Source organism: Balaenoptera acutorostrata, chromosome 14 (assembly GCF_949987535.1).
Source record: "Balaenoptera acutorostrata chromosome 14, mBalAcu1.1, whole genome shotgun sequence".
Lineage (NCBI taxonomy): Eukaryota > Metazoa > Chordata > Mammalia > Artiodactyla > Balaenopteridae > Balaenoptera > Balaenoptera acutorostrata.
In genome coordinates this window covers 13,662,932-13,688,504 of record NC_080077.1, presented here as the reverse complement: position 1 = coordinate 13,688,504, position 25,573 = coordinate 13,662,932, and the positions used below count along the sequence as shown (strand labels likewise).

General features: G+C 39.3%; 1 protein-coding gene across 2 annotated transcripts in view; it reads right to left on the bottom strand.

Annotated features, from left to right (window-relative positions):
- The window catches only part of RGS17 (regulator of G protein signaling 17), a 97,009-nt gene extending 73,746 nt beyond the window's left edge, over positions 1-23,263 (bottom strand). For both annotated transcript variants that reach the window (XM_007186138.3, XM_007186139.2), the window contains exon 1: positions 23,124-23,263. The gene's annotated coding sequence lies outside the window, so the exon portion shown is untranslated. The remainder of the gene's footprint in view (positions 1-23,123) is intronic.
- Positions 23,264-25,573: the final 2,310 nt, after the last annotated feature.

The window sequence follows — 25,573 nt, the reverse complement described above, 5'->3', positions numbered from 1 at the left end:
ATGTTACTTGGCTACTCACCTTCAGCTTCTTCTCTTTAAATCTATAACCCTTTAAACGAGAACTAGTTTTAATAACGGTATTTTCGAGATGCTACCAGCCCCCAACTCAAAGTCTACATTCAGGACATTTTCCTTGAGGGGGCAGAAAAGTGAATGAATACATTTTCAGTTTGACAGGACTTTTCCCCATGAAATTAAAGGAAACTTGTTGAGCCCTTAATTAACCTGGCAGATCATTTACCTAGGGGCTCCCGTCTCCTGAGTGTTCTAATTAATCAAAATTTTATGTGAAAGTAGTATCAGACAATTTATGTATTTAAAGACAGTATTTTTATTTGTGTGTCATACACTGCCACATTGTATACATTTTATATTTTTTTCTGTAAGAGGCAATAATAGGCTCCTATTTGTCACAGTTTATCTGTCCTTTCTTGTTTATATTCTAATGTAATTCTCCATATCAATGTTTCTCTAGAAACAATAGTTTAAGTACTAATACATATGGGACATTATTGCTCAATGTTTTAATTTACCTCATTTATTCCTTATAATTCTATCAGGTACATATTCTCTCCACTTTACAAATGAAAATTTGAGCTTCAAAAAATCTAAGCAAGTTTGCCCATGCTCTAAACACTGGAATTCATATTTGAACCTAGTCTTATAGATTTCAAAGTTCATGCTTATTCTACTCTATTCGTGACTATATTGTCTGCTATTGATTTAAAAGTAATGGCAGATGTCATTGCTGTATACAGCAGAATCCCATCATAAAATGGAAATGGGGACTGGTATGATTGACCTTAGCAGTTAATAATATATGCCTCCCTTGGTGATTATTTATGTTGGGTGGTTGTGAAGTGGTAACTACCAGTGAAACATCAAATCCGTTGTCTGGCTTTCCATCAATGCAGTGACCTGTCTTTGTACTTTGAAGACATTTTGCTCCTTCGCAGCCTTCTATTGCGGGAAGTGATAAGACTTATCACCTAAGTCCTTCATTAAATCCTAACAGTAGACACGAGATGATGCTGTGAAAGGTCTGATGGGAAACCAGTAAGGAGGATAGGAAATGCAATACGCCAGAGACACGCTCCGTCATTTTCTCTCGGGGTAAAACTGGCAAAACTCAGACATCTCTCAAGTTAAGTAGAATTACAAATACAATGTGTGTGTGTACAAACATATGTGAACACACAGAAAGACCAGTTCTAGAGTTGTTACATTCCTAGAAATGTGATTTGGGCTCTGAAGGAGTAGAATAATGAACTGTACTGGAACTTTTTATTGGATATAAATCTTTAGTCTTTCCTAATCAAAGAAAAACAATGTCTTTAGTTTCCATGCTGAAGTCATATCCCAATCACTCTGTAATCTATTTCCATTTTTATTTTGGACGGAAGCATACCCAAATGGAAGCTAATGTTCTCATTTTTTTAATGTTCGGATCAAAGGGAAAAAAAGAATCAAAGAATCAGTTGGCTTCGGCTCATGAGTTAGACGGGTTTCCTACATGTTGATCTGGTTAATAAATTCTTCAGAGAAAGGAAAAATGAAAGTAGCTGAATTATAAAGGCCGTGCAGATAGATGAACAGAATCAGATGTTCCTGAGTCTAAAAAATGTAGATATATAATCTAATAGATGTATGCTTGAGTTTGGACTTTGTCCAGAACCCATTAAGCACATAATGAAAACATTACGATGGACAACTATCCAAGTTTCCTTGAAATGACTCAGGGATAGTTCATTGGCTTTCTTTAGCCCATCTCACTCCTGTGGCTGTAACCCGATGTCACAGACAGCAGTGCCCCTTAGAGTCCCTCCAGGCCCTCTGTGCATGTGAAGGAATCTAATCACAGTTGCCACCTGAGGGCTGGCTTATATGGATTGTTCCCAAAATATTTATTTTTCTGAAAATTAACTTTCTTTCAAATGCTAATGAGGGCTAAGCCCAAAACATTTTGGTGCTCTCGTCACGTAAAGGAAAAGTACAATGCAAACATTAGGTATTCTATTTTCATCATGTTTGTGTCTCGTTTTATGCGTTCTATCCTAAAATATTTAATTTTAGCCACAGCCCTGACACTTAGTGGCTGGTACTTGGTAGGATTTCAACCATAATTGCTGAATGAATAAAATGAATTGTGCAATGAGCTTTCTTGATTGAAAGTCATTATGGAAATTTACTACATCCATCTCAGAATTTATATAGTTCAGTGAACAAAGAATACGGCTAATGTGTGCAGAATTTCTTGCAATAACCCATATAGCACCCTTCATTCTTTTCTAATCCTGTTAAGTGAAAACCAGGACACTACACAAGCCACAAGATATATAGGATGATATAACATTGAGTAATGACCTACTGCTAGACTAGAAAACTGGATTAGTCATTTCAGTTTAAGAGAAGAGTGTATAAGGAATAATGGGCTGAAATGTTACATATCTTTATGATGACATCGTTAGTAGTAACTTTTTTATTCCCTTCGTGTTTATACTTGATTTAAAATGGGGTATAAAATATTCCTGCCATTTATGTAGGGCATGATAGAAGAGTTATATTTCCACGCCCTCCTGCAGAAGGCGGGGTGGAGAATGCTGTCTCGATCTGTGGGTTTCGGCCACAGCCCACAGGCTCCTCTGGGATGAGAGAGCCACGTGTGCTTTTCAAGTGCAGCTGCTACTCTCTTCTCCTAGCAACCGTATTATGTTACAGTGTGGCGCTGGGTTGCCAGGATATTCTTCTATTCTTGCCCTTCATGACCAAACCGAAGGGGAGAGAAAGCTAAACCAAACTAGAGGTGAAGACACAGGGAGAGGGACGCAGAAAAACAAAGTGCCTTCCTCTTATTAAGAGGAAATAAACTGAGCAAATGACTTTGTGGTTAATGCTTTAAGTTAATTTGTAATTTCTTTTCTTTTGGGTAAAATCAGAAAAACAAAGTTTAAAGACAACCTGTCAAAATAATGGCTATTAAATATTTTAAGACAAAATTGACCACTTTATCATTATTCATTGAAGGCCACTTCTTCCCAATAAAGGAAGAGAGGAAAATATCTTAAAATTGTCAGTGACCTGAAAGATTCTGAACTGTAATTACCATCATGCTTCACATATGAAACTTTTGAAGTACATACCACATATCACTGAACAGAAGACAGCATCGGCTGTAAAGTGCATACTGATTTCTGAGATGTTAAAATGTGAAAAAATGTGCATCTTAGAACTGTTGAAACATGGTATACTATGCTACTTCATTTGGTATTTCAATCCGTTCTGAAATGAATACAATATCTTCCGTATTTATAGAAAAGGAGGCAAATTTTCTCAGAGTCATACAGTTAATAATTCTGGAGTTATTGAATTCAGTTAATTGAATTCTGCTGGAGACAGAAGTCAAATCCATATCTGTTTGATTATTATGTTCAAACTCTTCATTATGCCACGTTGCCTCTTCAACTCCTCCCACAGATAATAAATAAAAATAGTTACCAACTAACATGCTTACAGAAGTTTATAGTTTGTCCTATTCCTAGTAATTCATTAGGTATTATTAGCCCTGTTTTAAAAATGAGACAAACCGTACCCAGGAAGATGGAATGACTTGCTCAACGTCACATAATTAGAAAGTGACAGAGCCAGGAGTGAAACCCAAGATAAATGACTCTTAATCCAAACCATGTTTGACTAAGGTCAGACATTAACTAACTACCAGGCCTGAAATTGGATCATGGACATAAAGTTTATTCAAAGAGAAATATATCTGTTGGATATATAGGAAGAACTGTTGCAAATGTCACATGGATTCATTGATTTATTAAACCAATATTTATTGAACGGCTACTTTGAGCTAGGCTCTGTTTGGTACCTGGGATACAATAGTGAATAAAAGACATAACAATCACACAGAACTTCTGAGTACTATTGAGAGAAACAAGGTGAAAGAGAGGAGCAGCTTGCAATTTTAAACAGTGGTCAAGGAAGGTGTCCCTGAGAGGTGACATTTGAACAAAGAAAGATAAAGGAGGTAAGGGAGTGAGCCACATGGATGTCTGTGGGAAGAATATTCCAGGCAGGAGGAACCAAGGGTCTGAGTTGGGAATACTCTGGCCCACTGCATGAACAGATAAGAAGCTGTATGTCTGGGCCAAGTAGCAAGCGGGGAGAGTGGAAGGTGATGGAGTCAGAGAGGTATGGGGTAGGGGTAGAAGGCTGGAGAGAGAGGTGTGGACAGATCACACAGGGCCTTGCAGGCCAGCATGAGGATTTGGGGATTCACTCAAAGCAAGATAATAACCTTAGGCAGAGTAGCCTCATGGGATTTGGAATCTGGTCAATTTCAGTGACTCTATCCTAGGCATCCCAAGTATGTCTACTGCATCAGGCCAATTTAATCTTGGGCTACCTGGCAAACAGATGTTACTTTGTGTCTACTTTGTTGCTGGGTTATAAAGCATGACTTACTTCAAAGAGTGTTGACAGGTCAGCTTCCAGCTTCACAGAGAGCTAATACATAAATACTTATTAGAGACCTATTATTTGCATGGGGCTTTTTAAGAAAAGCTTCTGCAACCCTCAAAAAAATTGATCCCTACTTTCAATAAGCTTATAACTTGGCTGTAAGATCATAAAAGTCTGTATCAAGTTTTCACTTGTGGAGGAGTAAGCACAGATTTATGCCTGCAGTAGCCAGAGGTAGTTCTATTGAAAGCAATATGTAAGGTGAGATTTTCCAAGTACATAAAGGCAGGTAAAACATTCCATCTAGAGGTAACAACATGAGCAAAAACCAGGAGACTTACAATAGCTTGGCCTACCTTTGAAAGATAGATTCATTCATTCATTCAATGTGACTGGGGTATTAGGTGCCTGAGAATAAAAGAGCAATGGGGGCAGACAGGGAGGGAGGAATCAGGGACAGAGCCATGCAAAGTATTTGAATTTTATCCACGGATGATAGGGAGACAGTGCATGCTTCCTAAGTATAAGGCAGCATCAGGAGTGACATGTTTGGTCATTCTGGTACCGGTGTGAAGGACAGGTGGAGAGAAGTGAGAATGCTGGCAAGGAGGTTGTTGCAGTAGTGCAGGCAAGATGCTGATGGTGAATTAGGAAGAGCAGAAATGGAGAATGGGGCAGAGGTAAGAAGTACCCAAGAGGTAGACTAAGCCTAGGTTAGGGATAGGTCAAGGTTGACTGTTGGTGTTCCAGCGTGGGTGACTGTGTAGGTGCCACCTTTTGATAAGAATATGGGAAGGGAAAGGGTTTGCTCATGGAGAAGAAAAGAATACAAGTGTCATTGTTATGAGGTAGAAAGTTTCCGTAGAGGCAGAGGCCACTTGGAGGTGGCCAGACAAGGATTTATGAAGGTCTCAGGACTTGAGCTGAGACCTTCAAAGATGGCCGGATTTAGAAAAGTGAAGGGACACATGTACAGCATCCCAGGCGAAAAATGTCTGAGCAAAGGCAGACAAAGGAGTGGCATAGTAGAAACCATTTTCTGGAGGTAAGTATGTATATTAGTCTTTGCAAGTAGGACAGTGGTGGAAGAAAGGGAATGGAGAGGGTCATCCTCAAACAATATAGAGTCTGCATCTGAAATCTTCCTTTAAGAGAGAGAATTCACTACTTCGTGAAGCATCAGGGTCCACTGTTGATCAGCAATCCCAGATGGCTAGTGGGAGCTACCATAAATGTCATGATGACATTGACAGTGACCTTATCTGAATATTACAGTTCTTTCTCATGCCAGGATTCATGAGTCCACTGAGCAGCTTTACAGCTATAGCCAGAACTCAGTTCTCCTAAATCCCATCTCAAGATTAAACATCATTTTAGCAGTATACTCAGAACCACTGGTGCACCAAGTTTTTTGCAAACATCTAATATTATAGTTATATGTAAAGTGTCAAAAAACAAGTTCAACACAAGTTTAACACTTTAAATTGATTTCATCTCACTATGAAGTCTTTAATTGTTCTTTTAAGTTAAACTAAATAAATTCTATAATAAAATTTTCACATTGTATAAAACAATTACTAGTAAAAATAAACTTCTTAAAGTCTATACCATATTTTCTATCATATCAGGCACTGTGAGAATTAAATTTTAATGCCATCCCAAAACACTTAACTTTAAAAATTATTATTTAAAAGTTTCAGCTGTAAAAATATCACTTGCTGTGTTCAGCCTTAAATTATCGCCAAGTGGAGGTGGAATACTTGTAAATTTGTAATGTCCATCATTGCAAAACAAATAAAATACCAACCAGAGCATGAGGTACTTATTTTCTTGGAATACATTCAGATTTCTTTCCGTCATTTCCCCTTGGTAGCGATCAAATCCCTAACAGCTCTTGATAGTTCATCAGTTCTTGCTTCAATGCCATCCTTGAAAACAAAGCCATTCTGTGATTTTGCATATGTCATTATGAACCAAAACAAATCACAGGTAAAAGGGGAGGTCAGATTGCTTCATGTGAGTTCTTTTAGGAAATATTGTTTCTCCTATAATATAATTGGAAACTCTGAGTAATGTCAGTTATAGGGCAATCTGCTAAACACCTGTCCAAAAAAAAAAAAAAAAGAAAAAAGTACCACATCTTTCCTCATAATTTTAAGCTGCCTCTTCTCTTTTACAGCTTTATTCATTTTTATTCGTTTCACTCCCATTCTGGCTCTGCACATTATGCTGCTTCCATATATAATTTTTTCCAAGAGCTCAGTCGCAGTAAAACTGCATTCCTATCTTATTGCCTAAATACACATTTCAGGAACATATTCCTTTTGGTTTTCTACCTCTGTTAAACGCGATCTAAATTTTCTGATGTTCCTCAAAATTCTACATCAGTGAATTATGCTCTAAATTCTCTGAAATATATCTCAGAGCCCAGAACACTAGGAAGCAAGTTTGGCAGGCAAATGCAAGAAACAGCTAAGGGATAAAGATAAAATAGGCAGCTCACTCCTGGGAAATTCCTGGAGGGAAGTCAGATTTCTAGCCTAAGAAAAATGAGCTCACTTCTCCCCCTGGTGCCCAGAACTTGCGATGTTATCAGCTCTATATTTCCTTGAATGAGAGAAGGCAGGATAGTGGACTCTCCTTCCTCTGACCTCTCATTCTGGTATCTTCTGAACTGCAATTAATATATTTGGAGTAGTACAATATATTGATTTGAAATGGACTGATGTCATGTCAGTTTCTTAAAGAATTAAATGTAGAAAATTCCCATTATATTTCAGTCTGATACAGCCACTATGCCTTTGGTACTCTCTCATTTAGCCTCATTTATTTGCAATTAATGGAGGAGTAAAAGAAAAAAATATATATATATAACATATGCATATACTATATATTATTAGTAATACATTATCTGTACATATATTTGATAACCCAGCTTTACAAAGGACCCTGAATGCTTTTACAAAGGATTCCCTCTATCCGTCAATTAAAAAAATCAAAGATCAAACATATATGCCTCATGGAAGCAGGCATTTTTGTCTGTTTTGTTCTCTAAATCTGAATGTCCCAGAACAGAGCCTGGCACATAGTAGATGCTCAATAAGCATTTGTTAAAAGAGAAACTTCACTGGATGAACCATATGTAAAAATTCTGCCTCTCATTCAGCATCAATTCCTTTTACTTTACAACTTTTTTCCAAAATCACTTGTTCTTCCTTCCCAGATTTTCCTATGGAAGCCAAATGGAGTGGGACATTAGAAACAACCAACCACAAAACATTACAGAAGGCGAATTTGGTTTCTGTTCTGTGGTTTGAAAGAGCTGCAGTTAAACACTGATTTCTTCCTTTAATTTCTATTATCTGAACTTCAATTTCCTGTTTATCTCTCTACTTTTGAATGACAGTTCACTACTCTGCCTTCAAATAAGAGAATGAACATATATGAAAATCAACCTTATTTCATATTGCATTCAAAAAGCTGCTTTCCCAATGAATTTGTGACTTCTTTTGACACTCATTTTCATTTTGAAACTTGCATTCATACCTGGTCAAAACTATGGTAATTTACTTTTGCTCACTACACAAAGGCAACACTTGTTAGATCAACATCCCCTGTGGAACAATTTAACAAACTATAAGTAGGAAATTCTTTTTTTACTTATTTAAACAGGCAAACATTTGGTAAATGACTAAGTAATATAGTTAATATTATGATCAAAACTCCATTCAGCATGCAAGGAAAACTAGATTTTTTTTTTTTTATTCTGCCTTCTTCTAAGCTGAAAACACTTTTTGTCATTTTGGATGCTTCCAGTAAAGCCATTAGAAAAAAAAACCAATTTGTAATATTTGTCCCACGACATCTTTCTTCTGCCTATGAGTTAAAATATTAGAGATGAGGAGATGACGGAAAAAAAGAACCCATTATTTTTGTGGACTCATATAGTTTCAAGGTGCCTTTTGAGCTTATTATGCTCTATGATTCTAAAATCCCTTGCCTGTCTATAACTTTGGGGAAATTCCACTACCTCTAAAATGCCAGACTTGTACCTTAGAGTCTGGAAGCAAAGCCCAAAATAGGGCTCAAGTAATCAAAATTCCTTCCAAGCATTAGGTCTAACATTAAATGAATGAATGAATGATAAATATTATATGCTGTTTCCTAATATTTGTTTTTATTTTGATATAGAAACATTTTACATTTCTCAGGAATGAATAAAATCGGTGCTCCAAGAAATTTCATGGCATTCTCCCCAAACCTTCTCCATTGATGATTTTGCTTCTCACTTCCAACAACCCTAGTCCTCTCCAAACCTAAAATAAATGTTGAAAACAAGTTTTCCTGGGTTCTGCTGCCCACCTCAAGCTGCCACAACCTCTTCTCTATTTAGTCCTCTCCTCTCCATAGTTCGTTCAAGCAACTAGTCTATGCTCCATGTGTTCTCAGGCTCACCTCCTATTCTGGCCTCAGTCTTGCATCATTTGGGTCCGGTTTCCTCTCCAGTATGCAGGAGCTTCTCTCAACGGGCACCTCTGCTTTTCTATTTGTATGTCAGCGACTTGATTTATACTTGAGGCCATTTTGATGCATTCCTTGGGCTGCCAACGTACACGTGCCCCCTCCCCCAACAATGACACTCCCTAACACAATAGGGGTTTTATTGTTCGTTGCCAGGAGGGATCATAACGGGAGAGGCACCTAATAGCTATTTACTTTTAGAAAGAGTCCTGCAACATGATTTATGCTAAAATAGCATACGATATTTTTGAAAGATGTTCTTCAAAAGTTAAGTGGGTAATGTTAAAGAGTCGTATCCAAAAGTAGAAGAAAAGGGAATTTGCCACAATGTAGGGCCCTTTGTATGCTTCCCTAAGCTCCTCCCCTTAGAACCCTGATCAATGAATGAATGTTCATGAACATACCATTCATATCAGTACCCCTGCTTCGTGAGTGGAAAGGAAAATGTACAGAGAATCTGTGCTCTTCTCCCAAGCCCCAGTGTTCTTAAAATTCCCAGCACAAAATTTGTCATGATCAGAATCCTCCTCCTCCTCTCAGCTAGCACTTTAGGGAGAATTGACTCTGTTGCCAGAACTACCATCCATTTAGTTTATCACATCGATACTGAACTGAGTTCCTCCCCATCCACAAAACATTCATTCCTTCCACATATGGTGCACCTACTCTGTTCCTGGCATTGTCTGGTGTACTAATTTACATTCTCTCTGTTGGAAGGAGGGAGACTGGTAATAAATAAAATAACAGTGCAGTAAGTGCTATGAATTAAATAAAGCAGGTTATTATGAAAAAGTGACAGATGAAGGAAGGAATAAAGAAGGGCCAACATTAGTCAGAGAGTACAGAAAAGGTCTCTTTAAAGAGGTGACATTTGAACTGAAATGTGGGTGATGAGAAAGATCAGGAGGACAGTAGTTTAGCTTGAGGGGGTGGGATGTGCAAAGGACCTGAGGTCACAAGGCATATAGTGCCCTCTCTCCCCCGTGTTCCTGGAACTGTCCTAGTATCTCCTGTTTAGGATGCCCTCGTCTTTAATGCTATTTTATATGCGATTTTTCAGACTCAGGAGTATCCAGATGCGCAGCTTGTCTAAAATTATCAATGCCTTACTGGCTTTTACAGACTTCTTCTTAATACTATATACTTAACCTTCAAGGGCTTAAAAAAGAAACAGCAATTCAAAGCAAGCCTGCACCTGATTCAGCAGAACCACTGTTGACCCATTGTCTAATATGTCACTGTTCCTTATCTAAGAATCCATAGAATATACAATTCACAAAACTTAGTGCCGGGGGAATAAAAAAAAAAAAAAAGCTCCTGAAAAACTGTTTTCTTTCATTAACGGGTTCTAGGTAACCTGTCCTGTAAACCCTTTTATTTTGGCTGCTGGAACCTCAGAGCTGAAATGTAGCGCTCCTGTTATGATAACAATCCTACCCATGTCTTGTAGCCGTTCACTCCCTCCCCCCATTTATTTCTCTTTGTGGCTTCTTATCTTTATTTTGTTTAATTTTCATTGCCCTCTGTGAAAGTGCTTTTATTTAAGCTGCCTCAAACCTTTTGGAAATAGAAAGTGTATAAATCATTAATCACAAGTGCTTTCTAGACAATCACAAGTAACTTCCTCATTGCAAAATCTAACGTGTCGCCTTGGTCCTGATCTTACCCTTTCTGTCACGTGACATAACTCAGCTGCTCTTCCTTCTTTAAACTGTCTCCCTTTTCCAATCTTTTTAGAAGATTACTATAAATATGAAGAAAATTGGTTAAAAACAATTCCACTTCCTTGGTTTCGTGGTATACTACAGTGTCTTCATTCTCTTTTTAACACTTTTTTTTTCATTCTGACCATCTTATGTATGAATGTATATATATATATATATATATATATATATATATATATATATATATATATGTATGTATTTTAGTTTCCTTCTTTTCCCACATGCTCATTCAATGTAGATATCCTCCAGGATTCTATTCTAAGCTCTCACTGCTCTCTACACGTTTTCCTTTGGCAATCACTTACTACTGTCACCTCTAAGTAAAAGATTTTCAAGGTTTATTTCTAGCTTTAGCCTCTCTCCTGAGTTTGCATTCCAAATTCCCTGGAACGATTTGCACCTTGGAGTCAGAATGAAGGCTTGCAGTTTTTACCCTCCTAACCCTTCACTCTCCTCTGTAACATCTCTGCCAGCTCTTTGTCCATTGAGCATTTGACAGTAAACTTACCACTTTTCAAGGCAGCCCATCTACCAAGCCAGCTTCGACTTTTGAAAAGTTATTCCTAATAGGATGGCAAAATCTATCTCAGTGACATGTGCCCACTGGTTCTAATGCTATTTTTAAGAGTAACAGTTGGAGCTAAGATACACTAAATGCCAAATGTGTGCCAGGGCATTGCCCATATTATCTCCTTACAACTCTGCCATATGGTTTTATTATTCCCATTATGTCACTGGGGCAATTTAAAATGAGTCTAATCATTTCACACGGCTCTTCCCAAAATGGAGAAACACACATATTCTCTAGGGGGACCACTCTATTCCAGGTTAAGAAAGTACAAATGCCTCCAATAATCACTTCTCACATGAATTACTGGCTTTTGTTCATTTAACCATCTGTATCGCAAACCTCTAAACACGGTGTCCAGAGGAAAGAAGTTCACAACAGTATTCTAGTTATGGTTTGAAAAATGCAGAATACTGCAGAAGTGTCATCAACTTCATTCTAGACACTCTGTGCCTCTATTGACATAGCTTAAGAGCAGACCTGCTGCTTCCTACTGAATCAACCGGGCTTTTAATCCACAGCCTGCGAAACATCTGCTAGAACTCTGATGGGTGTGGCAAACCCTTCCCCAAGCTGACCTCAGCTTATTTCCTCCCTAACCTCTTCGTCAGTTTGGTTTCTCCAGGTCTTAATGGCATCTGTATTACCTAGATACACAGGCTCAAATCTTCTAAATCAGCTTTAAGGGCCTTTTCACATCTTCTAAATCTCATTGGTGACCAAATCCTGAAGGTTCTGAGTGGAACGTGATTTCATGACATCATCTTCCTACTGCCTTGGGTTGGCCTTTGGCCATTTCCCAGTTCAGGCCTCATCTTCTCTCACCTGGACAGCTGAACCCGTCTTCCTGCTGCCTTTCTCATCCCCACTGCCCAGACCTGACATGCACAGTCCTCACCCTGTAATCCCCTACTCATATGGTGCCCATGGCGCTCTGGGTCTGTCAAGGACAATGCTAGCTTTTCACTTGCATATTAACACCTGCCAGTATCTGTCTCCTTCTTGGCTTTATCCTGTGATTTCCTGCATGTACTATATATTTTTGGAAAACTGTGCCACAAAGTATTTTTCAACTTTTCCTAGTCCTGTGCTTTTTTTTCTTTACATTGTCTTTGAGCCTGGAAGGCCATTCTTTGCCTGTCAAATTTCCGTCTTTCACAACCTAAGTGTCCATCAACAGATGAATGGATAAAGAAGATGTGGCACATATATACAATACGTATAGCTAATTCACTTTGTTATACAGCAGAAACTAACACACCATTGTAAAGCAATGATACTCCAATAAAGATGTTAAAAAAAAAATTTCTGACTTTCAATAGTTTGAGAAAATATTACCACCTCAAATAAACTTTTGCCAGATCCTGGTCTGGCCATCTAAAATGAATCTAAAATTCCTCACAGTATTTTATTTCGCTCCTAGAATATAACAGTAATCCCAATTTACATACATATTTTCTTTCTTCAACTAGTCTTTAGTTTCCTTTAGCCTTGGCTATGATTTATTTAATTATACTATTCCCAATTCCAGAGTAAGGCTCTAGTTAGTTGCATTAATTGTGAATAAGGAGGCAGGAAACAAAAAGGGTGAAAGGACTAAGTAGCTGAACATGAAGGCAAGTGGTGAATCAAATGCAAACACTTGGAAAATCAGACCCACGCAGGCATATTTATAGGTGCACCAAAAGACCACTCTCTCTTTCCATTGTTTCTGCCTGTTCATAATTTAATTTTTTAGATTGTGAGCTGTACTTTCAAGCACATGACCTCCTTCTTTTTTCCTGAGATCTAACCAGACTGGGACTTTCCTGAGGCTAGTGGTCAGAGGCCAGTATACTCAGTGCCAATGCTGATTTTGGCTGTAATAAGCAGCTTCACTAAATAAGTATTTTCAGTGTTCCTACTAAGCCATAAATCCACATGTCCTTAAAAATAATCTCCTTCAAGCACACTTGTCACTCCCCCGAAGTCTTAATAAATAGTTTAGACATTAAGTCATTGTACTGCCCACTGCTCAATAAAACAAAGCTTCACATGTGCATTTATTCATTGCTGGTATTATAAAGCAAAGTGTAAAGATCCCTTTATGTCACAAAAATAAAGTTTATTTTATATAAGATGAATTTAGGAGTAGTTACATTTAAATAGAAAATTTGGAGCAGATTTTTTTATCAATGTGGTTGAATTTGGGTATCACCTACAAGAATTTTGTAACTATTCATCATAACCTATGTCAGGTCAAGAAAAGTGCTGTACATTTTTTCCTTCCTGGAATTAACATTTATTTAATGAAATTCTACCTCATGACACACCACTTGTATTACTCAGATGTTCAGTCAATGAAATTACTGAATTAATGGAAAAAATTACCTTCTTAAGATTAGGTCACACGAATTTATGAAACTGGAGGTGATTACATAATACAGCAGAGTTACATAATAATGTACTGAATGATATCATACCTTAAGACGTAATAAGTTTTTAGCTAATAGTCTCGTTTTCTGAGCCCAGCCTTCCTGCTTTTTACTTGACTTTCTTTCTTACCTCATTGGTGTCTCCCCTTGGATTCTCAAGTATGTATCATCCCCTCCCCAGCGCTTGGCTATGATTGCACAGGCATCAGGTCAGTTATTTCCTGCTCTCAACCCATAAACAAAAAGGGAAAACACACCCATATTCTCAAACATTGACACATAAAACATCTTTTCAAAATATTAAATTTTGGCAACAATTCCAGTATATAAGGATTTCTCTATCCCTTAGTTTTCAGCATTAAAAATTATACATAAATATATCCTTCAACTAAATCCATCATTTATATAAATATAGGTGGGTCATTAAACACTGGATTTACTAAAGGTAATTTAGTCTGAAATATTTCTTCAACAGCAAAAATTCAGATTACTGGGCATGAGCTGATGAAGAAAACATGGGCTCTAATAGCTTGAATCAAAATTGTCAACATCATTTACTCATAAACTAGCAGAGATATGACAATCAGGCCACTTTATTCTTGTGTGTGTGTGTGTTCCAATAAAACTTTATTAACAAAAATAGGCAGTGGGCCAGATGTTTGCCCATTGGCTGTGATTTGCCAACCCCTGGTCTTGAGGATCAAGTCTTAGAATCCACAGAAATGAAGTTAAAGACACAGGCTGCCACTTAATAGCAACTAATTCTGGGCAAGTTATTTAACTTTTCTTTGCTTCAGTTTCCTTGTTTATAAAATACAGAGAGACAGACCAACATGATAGAACCTACTTCATAGGATTATTCTGAGAAGCAAGTGAATTAATATAAGAACAGTAGGCCAGTTTATTCTTGACCAGCAGAATGAAATAAAACAGCAGGGTTTTTTTTGTTTTTGTGTTTTTCCCTGACAGATTTAACATTTGAGTTCTTGATATGTTTTAAATTTCAGGCACAAAATTGTGTGACTATCCTAAAAATTATATAAAATAACATAAACACCTATTTTTCTGTAAAGTGTTTGATGTACAAAAAGAAATTATACTCCTTCCTCTTCAATTTATCTCTGTAGAAATATCTCTACTACTCCTACTACCACTGCTGCTAGTAATACTGTAAGAGAGAAATGGGGAAGTGAAATGTTACATTCCACCCAAACAGTAGGGAAGGAAAAATTTTATATTTCAATTCACACAGGAGTATTTAGTACTCTAATTTACATTAAAGTATTTAATACTCTAATTCAAAATGCAGCATTCAGTTAGTCATAACAGTTTATAAATTATATTGGTTATTATATTGCTTTATAGCATAACCATGCCTTAGTATCTTCAGAAAAGATATTCATTTTTCCTGTGCTTTTATCTAGTGAGTCTTGACCATACTAAACTCATAGGTCACCAGCAAAATGCTGTATGGTGGTGCTGAGTGAAATAAATTGAGAAAGAAATAGGTTGAAACCCCAAATTAGCACATATAGTTACTTATTAACAGCCCAATTAAAGGTTTAATGATTAGCGAGTTAAATTTGGTGGCTGAAATGAGGGTTTAGCTTACTTTCAAGTTAAGTCATTCATAATGTCAATATCTTTCATCACCATATACAGGCAATTTAACTGCATGTTCACAACATTTTGCTAGGAAGAACTTGAAGTCTTCATCTTGACTTTATAAATGGTATCAAATCATCCTAGATCAGGATAAATCCAGTTGCTAGATTTCGAGATCACTCTAGTGATTTCAACAAGTAGGTGCTGAAGATGGTTTTCTTCAAAATCAAATGTGTTTTTTTTTTCATATCTGAAAAGATTATTCTGGATTTCTGGTCAACTTACTATATTACAAAAAGATTGTTATCAATGAAAGAACTGTAATAATATCGGGATAAAAAATTATAATATTTTTATTGTATGGGAAATGTGGATCCTTAGGAAGGGTGGGGCTATCACTTTCTCTATCTCCCTTTGCTCACCCCCTCCCCCAACATTTTAACATACCTGAAATTATATTATGATGATTACCCAGGGTAGCCTTTAAGTGAGGGGGAAAAAGGCACAGTACACATATATGCAGACAATTTGTTCACTTTAATGAGGGAGAATTGGGAGTTGGGGAGGGTTCACAAAGAGGGCTGAGCCTCGAGTCTTCTGTTGTTTGGACATGGTGGTGGTTGGTAAATCATCCACCAGCAGAGCCACTTCCTGCTCTCCCTTCCCCTTATCTGAGCCTCTGCTTAGCAGCTTTTAGGCTCACTGACCTCAAAGTGTAGAAGGAGCAGAGATTTCTACACTTTGAGGTCAATGAACCTAAAATTCCTAAATCCGAAGGAGATCCTTGCTCATTACTTCCATGTCGTATCTAGTTATGACTTGTAAACTTAGAATGACCAGTGCTCACCTGACGAAAGCAAAATAATACTAAGTCGAAGAAGCTTCTATGTGAACTTGTGGAAAGGGGCCATGTTGCATCATTTTTTTGCATCCAAAATCATATCACAGAGCCTGGCACATAGTAGGTGCTCAAGAATTTTATGAATGAATGAATGTTCACTTAACAGGTTGGTTAAACAAGTTGGTCAGGAAAGAATTACACAGCAGACACATGGAGAGCAGCCTCAACATTAATAAGGACCCATTAGTTAAGACAAACACTGGTAAGAAATGAAAATCCCTTCAAGCACTTATCTACAGGATGTTTCTTGGGTTTATTTTAATTATTTTATTTATTATTTTAATTATTCTTGGGTTTATTTTTCATTATTTAATTCTAGTACAGTATATAACAGTTGCATAGTGATTGTCAATACATGACACATTATGGACATAATTTCACTTACTCCCTCAACATTTTTAAGGTATGTACAATCAGTCTTCAATTTACAGATAATGACACTAAGGCTCAACAAAGTTAAGGCTAAATCTCTGGTTATTTGAATCCAAAATTTGCACTCTTTCTACCAAATTGCATAAGCTGCTTCTAAAGTCTCTTTCTTTCAAGGGCAATTTTCCATATGCTTTTTCACACCCTCTAAATTAAATTGCATAGGTTGTTACTTTTCTTATAGCAGACCTTCAAATATTTGTTGATTTTGATTAATTGAAGCCTGAAAAATGTAGAAGAGTTGAGGGAAACAGGGTGGAGACATGGGGTAGTTTTCCTAGAACCAAAATGGACTCTTAAAATCTCTAGAATAGATAGCCTGTCATAATATACCAAAAAAACAAGCCCCTACCGTTTATTGATACTAGAGATACAGACAATGTTGTCAACTGTCACAAAAGGTTCTCACTGGATTTAACTCACGATGCCATTGGGAAGACCTGAGATAATTAAAGAAATGAAATAAACACTTACCTGCTCGTTTCATTTATGTCATAATTTCCCCTGGGTTGTGTCTGCTTTCTTTCAATGCCATGGCTCTTGAATTAAAACCTTTGTATTTCAATAGCCAATCAGAAGTACTGTGAAAAGGCTGTGACCTAATCCAAGGAAGTAAATATTTGCTTTGTGAACCACATTCATTGTCTATAATAAAGTTATATTTATTGACACAGAGATTTTTTTTGAAAAATCTCAAATACAAAGTTTAAGGAATTCAGAGAGATTTTAGATGTTTATTGCTCATTCTAGAATTTCAAGTATAAAGCTTTTATATAATTCAATGCAAAAGCCTGCACATCTAGAAAACAGTAGAGCAAGAACTCAAATCCAGGTCTATTTGAAACGAGTTTTTCTGTTCCACCAGAGCTCACTGCTTTTCCTACAGGGGCCTCCTGTTCATTATAGATTCCAGGTTTGCTGATTCTGAATTACTGAGGCTTTACTATATTTGATAAACTGGAACCAGCAATAATTATAAAATTTTACACTTTCTAGGTGGTTTAATATCTAAGGGACTTTATAGATTTTCCAAGCTAAATATTTAAGCTTTTGAAACCAAATTTGTCAATAGCCGCAGAATTTAAAAATTCAAAACCGGGAACTTATCAGAGCACTGAATCGTGTGAAACACTACAGATACAGAGCTCATTCAGGTACTAGATTAGTCTCAACTTTTAAATATTTAAATTTCACCTCCAGTTTAAAAATGAGATAAGACAGGATTCTAATATGACATGGCCTTATAATGAAGCTTAATTGATTTCATTCTGACGAGAAACTTCAATTAATGCTCTAGAGGACCTCCATCTACTCCCGTATTTCCTTTTAATCTCATTTATCTCAGGAAAACTCAAAAGTTGTCCTGGAACATTGGCAACTGGCAGAAACAATCAATGAAATTCTGAGAACTTGTCATGTGATGTACATGCTTCTTGTTAGTAAGGTGTGAGTGTGTGTGCATAGTACCCAAACAGAAAAATGACAGACCTCAACTAGTAAAAGGAACTGTGCACTTTGGAAGGCCCCAGCATGGTGGCAGGTGGCAGCATGTTATGGACAACATAGCAGCCCTAATGCTGTGGCTGATACACCTCCAGCCTTTGGTGATGTTCGTGCCTCTCCATTTGAGCTACAGCCGTTCAACCACAAAGATCTCTGTAGTCTTTGCCACGTGTCTTCTTTGTCACTAAGCATTTCCTTTCTTTGCTTTTGCCTTGTCTTTTAAAATTAACATTAGCCCTCAAATAATAAAATCATTCAGAATACAATGGAAAAATGGGCAGAAGATTTGAACAAGTGATCTTCGAGACAGAAAAAATGGCTATAAGCATGTCAAAAAGTTATCAGCATTCTTAGTAACCAAAGAATTAAAAGTTTGAAAAATATCATTTTCACCTCTCAAGTTAGCACAAATTTTTTATTTTTTATTTTTATTTATTTTTTATTGGAGTATAATTGCTTTACAATGTTGGGTTAGTTTCTGCTGTACAATGAAGTGAATCAGCTATATGTATACCTATATCCTCTCCCTCTTGGACCTCCCTCCCTTCCCCCCCATCCCACCCATCTAGGTCATCGCAGAGCATGGAGCTGAGCTCCCTGTGCAATACCGCAGGTTCCCACTAGCTATCTATTTTACACATTACATAGTGTATTTATGTCAAACCTAATCTCCCAATTCATCCCACCCTCCCCTGCCCCCACTGTGTCCACATGTCTGTTCTCTATGTCTGCGTATCTATTCCTTCCCTGCAAATAGGTTCATCTTTCTACATCTATTGTGTTAATATGCGATACTTGTTTTTCTCTTTCTGACTTACTTCACGCTGCATGACAGACTCTAGGTCCATCCACATCTCTACAAATGGCCCAATTTCATTTCTTTTTATGGCTGAGTAATATTCCATTATATATATGTACCATATCTTCTTTATCCATTCATCTGTCCATGGGCATTTAGATTTAGCAAAGAGTTTTTAAAAGATGATATTATATTTTGTTGGTGAGAACTAGATGTTCTAAGTATCAAGCCTAAAGGAAAAAATGCCATAGATATGCAGACAAAGCCTACACCTTAGGATGCACATCAGTTAAAACAGTAAAATATTGTAAATAATGTCAACATTCAAAAAAGAAAGAATAGCCAAATAAATTGACAGCCATAAGATGAATTATTTTGCAGTCACTAAATTATATCAAAAATACCAATTCCAATTTCTTGGGAAACATCAACAAAGTAATGTCAGTTGTTTAAAAAAGCAAGCATGAAGCTCTACAATATGATTCTAATTCTTTAAAAAATGGCCCATTTATTCATAGGAAACGAACCTGTGGTAAATTTCCCCATATGTTCAATAGCGGCTCTTTAGATATTGGGAAACATGAGAGGCACATGTTCAGCACTTTATACACTTTGCACTACATTTATGCTTGCAAACATCTTAGGAAGTGGGTCTTTATCCCTGCTGTTATATCTGAAGAAACTGAGGCTCAGAGCTGGTAAGTAACTTGACCATGGCGACAGAGCTATTAAATGGAGGAGCCAGGACAAAAGCTAAGGTCAACTTGACCCAAAGCTCGTGTTCATCGTGTCCATGCCTGCCCACAGGTAATTTAAACTTTGTTTGGAAACAGATCAGCAATAGAAATATTATAGGAAAAACATGCATATTCACAAAGTGACAATTCTAAAAATGGTTTCCTCCAAAGATGTAGGACCATGAACATGATCTTTAGAATCTCAAACTAGTATATTTGTAATGAATATGAGCACTCTTCTAAAAAAAAAAAAGTAAAAATCTTGGAAGTCTTCTGTGAACCATGCTAATTCTGCAAAATTTATTCATTGAATAAGTTCTTATTTAACACTTGCCTTTTGCCAGATATTGTGCTAGGTATCGGCACAACAGCAGGAATAACAGTATAAAGGAATTTCTTTGGATATTAGGGAAGTCTTTGGGGGGTAAGTGGAGATGGGAAGAGATAGTGAGGGTGAGAGTATCTATCAATCTAATATCAAACGACCTGGCTACTTACATCTAAGGACACTTTCATTTCTTTAAGCCTTCCATAACAACGTATAATATTTCCGAGGATCCAGGACACCCCCTGGAAATGTCATACAGTTTTAAGCCTCTACAGTGAATTCATGCTTATACTCTACTTGTAGTAATCAGATGAAATAAAATGCTTTTTAACATCACATAGAATTGTTCTCATCCACTGGGTGTACAGTGGTCCTTGCATTTGCCCTTCTGGGTGGTGCAACATTTTCCTTGTTAAGTAAGCAGAGATACACTATCAGAAAAAGGGTTCTCAGCAGAAATGCAGTTGGATGGGTTCCCATCCATCTTGGCTCCATATTTCCTCATCCATGTCCACCTTTCACTTTTCCAGAAAAGCCCACGCCTTTCAGCAAATGGGCTTCTAATATGAAGGCCACTATCTCTACAACTGTAAATTAACAGGTAAATGCTTTCTTACTTTTTTTTAGTCTGTGAGTCAACCAGAATTTTTATCAATTTAGTTTTAGATTTGGCTGTTATAATAAGGTCACATGGGTGAGGATATGTACATGTCTCTTTTTCTTCAAAGCTCCTGGCCCTAGTGGTAAGAAATGTTAAGGAATGTTTTTCTTTTTTAAATTATTATTATTATTATTAAAAAGTATACGAAGTCCATAGAAATGATAATGACTTAGACTTTCAACATTATGAGTTCAAATAAATTAGGACCCTGTAGGAAGATCCCTAAAAGCAGAGAGATATCTATTTGAGCAGGAAAATGGATGCCTTATTAACGAACAGGAATAGCAAATTAACCTCCTTGTTAATCCTCTTCCATGGCCACTAAACACCAAGGAGTAGTTGAGGAACCAGAGCAAAAAGGGTAGAATCTGCCACAACAGACACCTTATGTTGTTTGTTCTGTAAATTAGGTGGTTCTCTTAATCTTTCAGACTACAAATTCAGGAGGAAGGATGAGTGCCCACGGCTCTGAGATCAGGTGTCATTGCCATGGCGATTCATCTTATTTAATAAATGATACCATCTAATCCTTTGTAGTAATAAACACTTGTTTTCTCATTTCTAAAAATTGTAAATAAACTACCCTACCACGATTTCCTTTTAAGATTATTAAAATAGTGAATAAGTCTCCTCTCCCATGAGTATGCTAATTACTGTTTTAGTTCCTGCTAACAGAAGAAACAGCTTAATAATAGTAACTTAACTGGAGGAGGTCAAACTGCTCATTCATTTGAATTTATGAGTACAAATCACCTTTTCATTAGATATCAGTGCAAAGTGTATATTTCATAGATACCTGCTATTGTTGCCACAAAGGATTTTAGAAACAAATACAATTTACCCAAAGTGTTTCACAGCTTTCAAAAGTATTAAACACAATAATGTCTAGCAGCTATGAAACCAAGAGAAAAACATTGATTTTCATTACAGGAGTGAAAATTGTTTCTCATTTCCCCAATTAAATGATTTTCAGAGGGTCCATCACCAGGAAAACCAGTATGTATGAACGCCGGAAATGCAGATGGCAGTCTCAGAAACGCTTATTCCAAATGGGAATCCAACTACAAGATTTCTCTCTATTGTTCGTGATAGCCACCCCATGATGGAAATAGTCTGGCTGTAAAACGATTTTGAAAAAGAAAAAGAAACAACTGTGGGAAGATTGCAAAGTTCTCTAGACAAACCTTCAAGTGACTCTTTTAAGTAAGGAAACGTTTATCGAAGGGTCAGAGTGGTTAGGAAAACTACTATGCCAGGAGCCAGGATCAGTCTTGCCGGAGCGACCGAGATTGTCCCAGGTGATTGGGTGTCCCGGGCTCCGCATGGAGGCGGAGGGCGCAGGGCGGGTCCCCGCACGGCTGGCATCCTTTTGGCCGGGCGACCCTTGCTCTGTCTCCAGGAGCCCAGCGACTCCTGAGGCTGCGCGGGCTGCCCGGGACGCCCTGCCAGCAGCCTCCCGCTCGCCAGGAGCGTCTCCCCTCCGCGGCTGCCGAGGCCAGCTCTGTCTCTCCGCCATCCTCAAGCCCTCCGACATTTTTCACAGAGACAGGGAGGTAGGGAGTAGAGGAAACGGCCGAGTGTCTGCACCCAGCCTCTGCCGCAGCACGAGAAGAGGGAGAGGAGGAGGAAGGCAGGCGGGCAAGCCGCTGTTAAACTGTAATTCTATCGATAATGAAAAGAATCATCATCACCTCTAGCAAGAGAGCCTCGGATACACCCACCCGGGCAGCGGCTAGGGGCTTGGCAGGTGTTCCACCTCCTCGCCCCCTCGAAGGCTGTGAAACCTACCTCAAGCCGTGCACACTAGAACTCCCTTCCCTCCGACCAGAGGGAGGGGAAAGAACAAAAGAGGCCCCCGCCCCCTACCCACACACCTCCGATATTTTACCGATGCTCAAGGTATGCATTTTTGCACCCCCTTTGGCTCACACCTTCACCACCTGCATTTTCCCGAAGGTGAAGAAAGAAAAAATACCACCCCGAGGTGGTCGGTCGATTGGACACTGTTAATTTCACATTCGCTTTTCTAACAAACAGCCACCCCAATCGGCAGGTCCTCGCGCCCCGCGGGGTCTCCCGCCGGCCCCGGCCCTCGCTGCCGGATCCCCAAGGCGCCCAGCTCTCCGCCGGGGACCCGACTGAAGGTTCCCTGGACGGGCAGGACACTCGCCCAGCCGGTCCGCAGCAGTCGGAGGGCGACGAGCGGACCGCGTAGAGGCTGCAACGCGGGATCCAACTTCCCAAACCAGCGGTGCGGCCCCGGCTTCCTCCCGCGGCGCCGCGGGCAGCGCCGAGACCCCCGCGCTGGCTGACTGCCCCGCCCGGGCACAGGCAGTTGCACTCTCCGCCCCCTCTTTCCTTCACCTCCGCAACCCCCCACCCACCTTTAAAAAATTCATCCACCGGTGCAAAGCAGACATTTTGATGTCATTTACTTAGCACAGCTCGGTATCAGAGGCAACATCTTACCCAGTCGCCTGGAGGTGTGGGCAGCGCACCGATGGGTCCGGGGGCGCGAGGCTGAGCTGCTCGGTCCTCTAGCGGAGCCTGTTTGCTGCCATCCGCCCAACTTCAGCACCCCGCTGGCGAGGAGAAGGGGAGAGAGGCGAGGAGGGAGGGGTGGGGGGAGGGGGAGGAGGGAGAGGTGGGCGGGGAGGGAGCGGGAGCCTCTCGGCAGCGCGCATGCGCCCTGCGGGCGGGCGCAGCCCCTCGCCCGGCTCGGCCGGAGGTGCAGCTTCTTTCCTGGGCGGGCGACGGGTTGAGTCACGCCGCCCCCCGCCCCTCCCGGGCCGCCAGGCCCACGCGCGCTCGCCTCGGCTCGGCGCCCACGGCGCGGAGGGGCTCGGTTGCAGCTCCGGGCTCCGGCGCCGGGGGTCCGCGGCTTCGCGGGCACCCTGGAGACCTGGGAACCTCCCTTGCTGAGACAGTCTCTCGCGCCCAGGCTCATTCAACTTCACGTTCACCCGCAGCCCGCGTTATTTTACCCCGCGCTTTAGGCGACTGTTTGAAACCAGAATCCTGTCTTTAAGGAGCAAAACAGGTGCAGCAGCGGGGTCCCAGTGGAAGCAGTCCCTGCCTGAGGGTTCGAAGAAGCATGAAGTTAAGCAAATGGTGCTTAGCAAAAGACTCGACTTTACCAAGGGTTCTTTACTTTACTGAAGTCCTCAGCCAGAATCTGACCCTTTTCCCTAAGAATGATCACAGATGCTCTCGGGTCTGGGGCATATGTTCTGTCTCAGACGTCAGGACCCCAGGAGCCAGAGTTCTGAGTGAGAGATGCTGATGACAGGGCAAGAGTGGTGAATTACTAACAGAGGTGTTAATGCTTGGGGCCTGAAGCATCCTTCGCGGACAGCTGCGTAGCGATCAGGTCTGATCATCGTGCTGCTCCCAAGCGGAGCCCAGCTTGGTAGTGAAGGAGCTTTGGATACTTAAAGCATCCTCAGAGCTAGACTGCATCTCCGATGATTAGATTGAAATATCTGTGAGGGTGAATTAGGGAAGCGGGTGTCTTTCTCTTCAGATGTGGCATCTGTGGGAAGAGGGGTGAGTTCCTGGCAGGCATGATTAGGCTTTTTTTCTTATACCTGTTTAAAACTGATTACTTGTAAATGTATATGGTTTCCCATTGCTTGTGTGCTCATGCATTCAAACAGCGTTATGACTTCAGGCTCCTTTACTGAACACCTTCCTAGACTTCCCCCACCTCCACCCCTACTTGACTGAACTGTGTCTCGGGTTGCTCTAGGGCCTTCCTCTCTAGCTACACCCTGCCTTTGAGTACTAGTGACCTTCAAAGTGTATTCCCCTTGCTTGTGCTGGTCTGCAAATTGTTCCTTATTGGTCTCTAATGAGAGATATGTTTAGAAATAGAGAGGAAGACTTAGAAACTTTTATAGCAGTTTGGCGTTGCCTTGGCATCCAAGCACATTAGTTAGCTGGACTTTGTATGTTTTATTTTATTTGTAAAGTAATTCATTTTTGTTGGATTTTACAAAAGTATTGGTCCACACACGGTGCACTGAAAATAAAAAAGTCCTTCATCAAAAATGGTTTGAGCAGCACTGAATTCTGTATAACTCCCAGATTTATATCCCCACCTGGCCTCTTCCAGAGCTCGTTTATGTCCTCAACTACTTTTATATCTTCACTTGAAGATAATTATAATAGCTTTTACTGAACAATTACTGTGTGCCAGGTTCTGAGGTAAATGTTTCACATAGATTTCTTGTTTTCTCTACAGGATAGATACTATTACTATGTTTAACAGGCAGCTCAAAAGCAGAACTCCAAATATCTAACCCCTCCAAACCCATTTCTCTTCTGTTTCCACCCAGTCACTCCAGACAAAAATTTAGAAGTTATCCTTGTTTTGTCTCTTTCACCCGTACATCCAATTAATTAGCATGTCATGTTGTCTCCAAAATGTAGCCCCAATTCATCTACTTTTCTCCCTTCCCATTGGTATAACCTTAGTCTAAGCCTCTGTCAACATATTCTCCAAACAATAGCTACATGATCTTTTGAAAACATAACCAGATCACGTCATGCTTCAGCTTTAAACTCTCCAATGAGATTTCATTGCACTTTAAGTACAAACCCTAATCCTTAGCACAGCATAGAAGTATCTATTTAATCTTGTCCCAGCCTATGTGTTCTATAGCCACATCGGCCTGTTTCTTGAATAAGTCTAACTTACAGTACTTGCTGTTCTTTCTGTCTGGATTCCTCTGCCCGCCCTACCTCCCCCATAGTAGGTTCCTAAATATCCCACAGGTCTCTGCTCAGATATCACCTACTCAGATAAGCCTTATCTAACCAACCACCCAATGTAATCTGTTCCAGTGTTCTTCTCTGCTGGATCCCCTTGCTTTATTTTCTTCCAGACATTTTTCACTATCTGAATCAGCTTGCATTTG